The sequence below is a fragment of the Carettochelys insculpta genome, chromosome 2 (genome assembly GCF_033958435.1).
Source record: "Carettochelys insculpta isolate YL-2023 chromosome 2, ASM3395843v1, whole genome shotgun sequence".
Classification (NCBI taxonomy): domain Eukaryota; kingdom Metazoa; phylum Chordata; order Testudines; family Carettochelyidae; genus Carettochelys; species Carettochelys insculpta.
The window spans coordinates 226,449,832-226,457,896 of record NC_134138.1 but is presented as its reverse complement, the minus strand read 5'-3'; the positions used below and the strand labels follow the sequence as shown (position 1 = coordinate 226,457,896).

General features: G+C 44.7%; 1 protein-coding gene across 1 annotated transcript in view; it reads left to right on the top strand.

Annotated features, from left to right (window-relative positions):
* Positions 1-2,642: 2,642 nt before the first annotated feature.
* The window catches only part of C2H7orf78 (chromosome 2 C7orf78 homolog), a 30,264-nt gene continuing 24,841 nt past the window's right edge, over positions 2,643-8,065 (top strand). Inside the window, exon 1 of the mRNA XM_074986204.1 lies at positions 2,643-2,677. The gene's annotated coding sequence lies outside the window, so the exon portion shown is untranslated. The remainder of the gene's footprint in view (positions 2,678-8,065) is intronic.

The following is an 8,065-nucleotide window of genomic DNA, read 5'->3' as shown; positions in this document are numbered from 1 at the left end:
TTTCCTGACCAACAACCTACTGCTCTCATAGCCTGGGGTGTATTTATAATGAAGCATATTTACCTTCAAAATCAATAATAAAACTCCTTTAATGATTCTTTGATTTTTGGAATTGAGTTACTGCAATGGGAATCTATATGGCATAAAAAAGCTCAAGAGAAACTGAAAGCAGCACATATGAAAGGTCATTTTAATGATACTATAGAATGGAATATTTATTCTTAAAGAAGTGTGTAGATGATGCCTTTTCCAAGGTACAGGTTGAACCTTTCCAATCCACAACTCTCCTTTCCAGCAGTAGATATAATCCAGTGTGAATTTAACTAATTTATCATGGGTGTGGTCAAGCTGTGGTCCCATAAAGTTTGTTTCCAGCTACCAGTCTTGGCTTCAGTGTTCTGTCCCGTTATTTAACTGTAACTTAACAGTGAATGTTTTCTAAGAGTTCAGTGGAAGTGTTGGTAATCCTACCTGACAATATTGACCTCCTATTGTCCAGCACATCAGGTCCCAAGGGTGCTGGATTTGAGAGTTTAACTCAACCTGTAGTTAACAAAACTCAATACAAACAATACAAGTAAAATTAAAAATAAGTGGCGGACTGGCTGGGCTAGAATTGTATTATTTGAGCACTTATTTTCTGAAAGAGAAGCTATTTATTGCACAATTCAATTGCAGCATGTGTATTTTTTTTTGTTTTTTTTAACATGGGATCCTCTTTGTACCATTTCCCAGTCATGTTCAGTCACACACAGGTAATTTTTCCCAAGATCACACAGTGATGTAACAGCTGTGATTAGAATCCTTTTATTTTTCACTCCTTGCTCCATGTGCTGTACTACATGATCTGCTTCATCATATTTAATTGTAACTGTGGCTTGCATTTAGCTGCAAATGTATGGTTGTTTTGATTAGAAAAATATAGGCTCACATGCACGCAAAAAAGCTTTCTTCTTTGATATAGCAAGTAATAGGCTGCCATCTAGTGGTAATCAAATATTTCAAATTAGTTTATGATACAAAGTTAAATTATGGTTGAAGGCTTTATCTCTCCAATGCAACTGCAATCTCAGCAGTGCTGGGTTGCAGAAGATTATGCGAATGCATCCCTGATTTTTGTCACTCAGCATGTGTGCATGATCTTGCCTTCAAATCCAAAACCTCATCACTCATCTCACCTGAAACTCCCAACTTGATTGGTGGGTTGCAGCTAGGAGAAGCCATATTTTGCTTTACTATATAGTTACATAAGCACTATTTTTAAAGGACATAGGTCCTGCCTAGATGAGTTTGTAATCTACAATCTGAAGTCACTGGAGTTGCTGCTTCAGGTTTATGCATGGATAAATAAGAACCAAATCTGGCTGTTCTTTTGGAGTTGGTGCTATGTGTGAGGCCAATAAGGTCAGGGAAGTGTGAATGATCACTCTGGTTTGGGGGTAGTACAGCTTGACGTCTCCATCAGGTTTCTGGTTTTTCACCCCCTGCTTACACTGTTCAACACTGACCCACAGAATTTTGCTTGGTTTCCTCCAAGAAATGACCAAAGGTTTACCAAGCTGTAACTCAGCCCAGGTTTGCTCCGGGTTTGGCCTGGGACCACAGTGCTTTCTGGAACCCTGGCCTGAGATTAAAATTTGCACTGAAATCTGAAATGTATTTTGTAACTAAATGTTTGTACCAGGCTCTGTTTTCCCATGTGAATTAATTGCAGGGCATCAAGGTGGATTGGAATTATAACATATTTAACTTCATGTTTAGACACTGGCACTTCCTTATGTTGAAGGCATACCATGAGGACTCACTGCAAGTTGTATGGTGAGTGCGTATTTTTCCTTAAAGTTGTATAATCTATGCAACTGTAGGATGGTGTACTTTGGTGGGTGAGGTAAGGAGTTATCAATAAATGGGTTGGAGTAATTACAAACTGAAAGACAAATGGAGGACTGATTCTCTGTTGCCTTGCACATTATGGTCACTTACACCAGTGCAAGGTGTTACCATTCTCATTTGCAGGTGCATTGCTCACAGAGGGCTGGATTTCCAAATAGGCACATATTTAAGGGTGCCTGACCTCTCCAAAACTATGTGCAACAGAAAGGTTAACTTCAGGCCAGGAGACACTGAAAATACTTTGTCTACAGACACATAAGGTGTAAATCCGGCCTCAATGGTGCACTTGTACATGGCTAAATGAAGGTGCAGTGTAGCAAAGATTTGGGCCCTATAGTTTAAGGGGAAAAAAATATTCGGCAATACTCCAGCTCTTGACACAGTACAAAAGGTAGCAGATCTGCTCTCCGTTCAAATCGGTTTTTTCTCACCCTGGATCATATTTCCTTTGTCTTTTATTTTCTAACATTTGAAACAATAGCAATGAATTTGTGGCCTTGTTGCTAGGTTTCAAGTTTAATTTATGCAGCCAACGGGGGCACTATTTTCATTTTAGAATTCTCAATCAAGCCCTGAAGCAAAATGATCCTGTTTCTAAGCAACCCAGATGGGCAGAGCCAGCTTGTACATTGGAGCCTTTCTGCACAACAGAGGAATAAACAGCTTCCAGAATAAACGTGCTGTGAGTTCCTCTCTTTGCTCAGTGTTTTCTAGCCCTGTAGAGGAGTCTGCCTGTGTAACACAGCACATGAAGCTCACCGGAAAGATCTGACTTTACAGAGTGGTGAGTGGTGCCTTTTACACACTTCTGTTGAATGCTTCTGTTTGGGGCTGCTTTTGAGGTCGTCACTGCCTGCGTAGATCCGTGTGCACCCAGTGATTAAGTGTTATCAGTTTTTAAAGTACTAAACCATGGCAACATGCACGGCGAGTCAAGAGTGCAGACTACTAAGCGGAGAGGGCAACTGTGTTTTTAAAATGAAATGCCCTGTTTCTCTGGTGCAGTTTATATTGGATAATCCCAACCAGTGTTCCCTGCAAGATGAGCACATGGATGGCTGCCCAGGAGAGATTCAGGTTCTGCCCAGCTGGTCAGCAGAGCACTCACAGCCACCCACAATGGGCAGCATGTATGTCTCTTGATGGTGCACATCCACACATGCATTGGTGCACAGAACAAAATTTATTCCACTCATGGCTGGAAAAATTAGAAGGACCATTGATCTGAACCACTCTCTTTTACTGAGTTAAAGCTTAAAATCAGGACCTAAAATACACATGGAAAGATTTCTAAGTAAACAAATTTAGAGAGAATTATGTTAAGTACTAAAATAACTGAGCACACCAGACTCGTCATCAGGAGGCAGATTAGCTACTCTCCTCTTTGCTTCCCTTGCCATGGGGCCTGATTGTTTGCTGTTATATTGGGCAGGAGTAAGGCAGGGCTCTGGGAGCCCATGGGAGGGGCTGCAAGTCTGAGTGCCATAAGGCCTTGCAGTAAGGGGACAAGGAACGCTGGGTGAGGAAAAGAGTCAGTAGATCCGGGACAATGCGCACCCTCTTCCTAGAGGGAAATGGTAGAATTATTAACAATAGTGACCATAGGCAGAAATGGTGTATAAATCTTTCTGTTCTGTATTTGGAAAACAGCCTGATGCGGTCATCATATAAGGATGCTCTTTCTGTTCCAATAGTTACCCACTGGGATTCAAAACAACATTTAGGCATTTTGAAATTTAGTTGATGTGGATTAACTTGCCCTTGAGCATTTTAGAAGAGCTGGCTGAGGAGCATCCTGAACCGTTAATGGTGACTTTTCAAAAGGTCTTGGAACACGGGAGAAGGTCCAATAGACTGGAAAAAAAGCTAATGTTGTACCAATACTTAAACTTGGTGGAATGGGATGACCTGGCTTATGATAGACTTGTCATTATGACATCAACACTGAGAAAGAAAATGGAGCAGCTTGTATGGTACTTCCATCATGAGGAATTAAAGGAGGGAAATGTGATTAAAATAAACTCTTTCATATCCGGCATTCTATCATGCAGACCTGTGAAATAATTGGCATTTTAACCATAAGTAAATTTTAGTTACAACCTGTTCTGTACTTATGGAAAGCATATCTCTGAAAACTGACATTCTCTGGTCCAGCAACATCCCTGATCTGGCAGGATGAGGCATGCTCCTGGACTAGAGGGCCAGCACAGGAGGGCAAGCTAAGCAAGTCTCCCCAAAGCCCTGTGTGGGGCTGTGACCAGAGGCAGCAGCCCAGTGGGAGGCAAGGTATGTGGAGCTGGGTACCAGAGTCCCCGATTGCCCCACATGCAGCCAGAGCTGGGGCTGGGGAGCCAGCTTCCAACTGCTGCCCCATGCAGAGCCAGAGTCAGGGAGAAGAACCTGCTGTGGCAGGGCAGCAGGGGTGGCCAGGGATTGCGGGGTGGGGGGAGGTGGCTATTAACCACCTGGCAAAACCTCTCATTTGGGACCATTGAGGTCCCAAGGTGCTGGTCCAGGGAGGTGAAACCTGTATACTGAAAGTAAATACAGATCAATATAGCAAATGCAGTATAAGGTTACAGTGTACAATACCATTGTTGTTGGTAAATAAAGTACTCTGCATACACTTTAGTTTTCTTAGTATGTAGTCTTTTTTTTTAAAAAGGTTATGTATTGCTGGGTATACCTCTCTATTATTCAGAATATTTGAATATCCAGCAACTTCCCAGTGCAAGGGCTGCTAGATATGAAAGACTTTACTGTAATACCAAACAGCCTGATTTATGGAAAATAGATCTTGTCAAATTAATGATATTTTGAAGAGATTATAAGTTTTCTAAAAGAAATAATGATATCCTATATTTAGACTTTTGCAAAACATTTGACAAGGTTCTATATGATATGTTAAATTGAAAAGCTAGTGTTATGAAAAACTAATGTGGCAAACATTAAATGGATTATACACTGGCTATCTGATAGGTCTCCTAATTTAACTGTAAATAGGCAATATCATCTAATGTATTTCTATTGGGGGTTTCACATTGATTGTTTCTTGGCCCTATGCTATTCAACCTCATTAATGACCTGGAACAAAACACAAAATCATCACTGATATAGTTTGCAGGTATTACAAGATTGGGTGAGTGATAAATGAAGAATTCACGTTACTGCTACCAAGTGATCTGGGTTGCTTAGCAAAATGAGTGCAAGCAAACAATATGCATTTTAAATATGGCTGAGTGTAAATGTGTACAACTAGGAACAAAGACTGTAGTCCGTCTTTCCAAAGTAGGAATCTCTAGTCTGGGAAGAACAGACTCTAAAACAAACATTTTGTGAGGCATGGTGGATAATAAGCTGAACATGAGCTCTCACTGGGACACTCTGCCCAAAAGAGCAAATGCAAGCACAGGTGAACCCTTGAGTAGAAGGAGGGAGGTCATTTTTACCCCTCAGCTTGGCACTAGTGTGACCTCTGCCAGAATACTCTATGCATTTCTGGCGCTCACACTTCAAGGATATTTATCAGTTGGAGAGTGTTCAGAGAAGAGCCATCAGAATGATTCAAGGCTTATAAACCAGGCCTGGAAAAATGTTCCTCAACCTTCTTTGCTGCCTCCTTGAACTGTATCGGGAAGCTCTCAGGGACTGGTGTGAGGCCAGGGATCAGTCATTGAGAAATACTACCTTAAGGTGACAGACACACGGAGCTCCATTTATTTCCAAGAGAAGATTAAGGTCTGACCTGATTAGAAGTATCTCCATGGGGAGAAATATTTGATAATGGGCTCGTTGATGGTGCAGACTAAGATATAATGGCTGTACGCTTGAAGCTAGAAAAATTAAGCCTGGAAATAAGATGTAAACTTTTAACATCAAGGGAGGGCAATAACCATAGCACCAGCTCAGCAAGAATCATAGTGGAGTCTTCATCAGTGACCAAAATATCCAGTCTTGATGTCAGATATGCTCTCGTTCAAAACGAGTTGTTTTGGGAATAGTTTATGTCCCGTGTTATACAGCAGGTTAGACTAAATGATCACAATGGTTTCTTCTGGCCTGAGAATGTGTGAATCTTTTCCCACTTGCTCTGCAGAGTGGAGGAAAGACAGGTTACTCACCGTAGTAACGGTGGTTCTTCGAGATGTGTCCCCGTGGGTGCTCCACAATAGGTGTCGGGCTCGCCCGGCGCCGCAGATCGGATCTTCCAAGCAGTTTCTGCCGGACCGCACATGTGCCGGTGCGCGCCGCTCCCTTGCGCGCTCCTGGCCACGTGCGCGATCCGGTCCCTGCCAGTTCCTTGACCAACCGCCTCGGATGCTCCTGCAAAACACTAAACAGAGATTCGAAGCGGGGAGGATGGGCGCGTAGTGGAGCACCCACGGGGACACATCTCGAAGAACCACCGTTACTACGGTGAGTAACCTGTCTTTCTTCTTCGAGTGTCCCCGTGGGTGCTCCACAATAGGTGACTACCCAGCAGTAACCCAAGATAGGAGGTGGGTAATCGGATTATGTGCAGCTTGTCCCCGAGAGGACCGCTGTCGAGAGACGGGTATCCTCTTGGAATACCCTGTGAAGGGCGTAATGTTTGGCGAAGGTGTCATAGGATGACCAGGTCGCCGCTCTGCAAATGTCTTTTAGCGCAACGCCCTTGAAAAAGGCTGTTGATGCCGCCACCGTCCTAGTGGAATGAGCCCTGGGAGTGGCCAGTAAAGGAGTCTTTTTGAGTTCGTAGCACATTTTTATGCAGGATACGATGTGCTTCGAAATTCTCTGCGAAGAGAGACCTTCTCCTTTCGATTTGGGAGCGAGAGAGACTAGGAGTCTATCCGTTTTCCGGAAGGACTTGGTCCTGTCTACATAGAAGGCTAGCGCCCTCCTCACGTCCAGGAGGTGTAGGTGCGCCTCTTTGTTAGAGTTATGAGGCTTTGGATAAAATGAGGGTAAAACAATAGGTTCGTTAATGTGAAACTCAGAAGAAACCTTGGGAACAAAGGCTGGATGCAGCCGTATGGTTACCGCCTCCTTGGAAAAAACAGTGCAGGGTGGCGTTGCCATAACTGCTGCAAGCTCGCTCACCCTGCGAGCTGACGTAATTGCGAGAAGAAAGGTAGTCTTTATCGTAAGGAGGCGGAGGGAAACCGTGGCCAAGGGCTCGAACGGTGGTCCCGTTAGCACGTTAAGCACCAGGTCCAGGTTCCACGAAGGTGGAAGTGGTTTCCGAGGGGGGTATAGGTTTACCAACCCTTTGAGGAACCTGGTAACCATGGGATGGGCGAACACCGTGTGCCCTTCCTCCTCGTGTCTGAACGCCGAAATGGCGGCAAGGTGGACCTTTAACGAGGATAGCGAGAGTCCTCCTCTCTTGAGGTCCAGTAAATACTCTAGTATTACAGGTATAGGCACCGAAAGGGGGGCCAGCTGTTTGGTAGAACACCATGCCGTGAAGCGAGTCCATTTCTGCTTGTAGGTCTTCCTGGTGGAAGTCCTCCTGCTACTTTCTAGGACTTGCTGCACTTCCTCCGTGCATGTGCTCTCTAGGGAGCTGAGCCATGGATTAACCACGCTTGTAGTCGCAGGCCTTGGGGGTGCGGATGCACTATGGACCCCTGGGCTTGCGTGAGCAGATCTGGCGCCACCGGAAGGGGCATCAGTGGATGGTCCGACATGCGCAGGAGTAGGGGGAACCATTGTTGTCGATCCCACGTTGGGACTATCAGGATCATTCGGGCTCCTTCCCTCCTGGCTTTCTGCAAGACTTTGTGGATCAGCACTGTGGGAGGAAAAGCGTAAAGCAGGGGGCCCTTCCACGAGATCGCGAACGCGTCCCCCAGGGACCCCCGTCCCAGTCCTGCCCTGGAGCAGAATCGTGGGCACTTCTTGTGCTGAGTGGCAAACAGGTCTATCTGGGGAAAACCCCATGCGTGGAAAATCGGTCGTAGCAGATCGGGACGGATCCGCCACTCGTGCATGAGTGCAAAACACCTGCTCAGCTGGTCTGCCTTCACATTGTGAGCGCCTGGTAAGTACGAGGCTTTCAAGATTATATTGTTGGCGATGTACCAGTTCCATAACTGGACTGCTTCCGCACATAAGGCATGGGACTGAGCTCCTCCTTGCCGGTTTATATAAAACATGGTGGAGGTATTGTCTGTACTGATCCCGACAA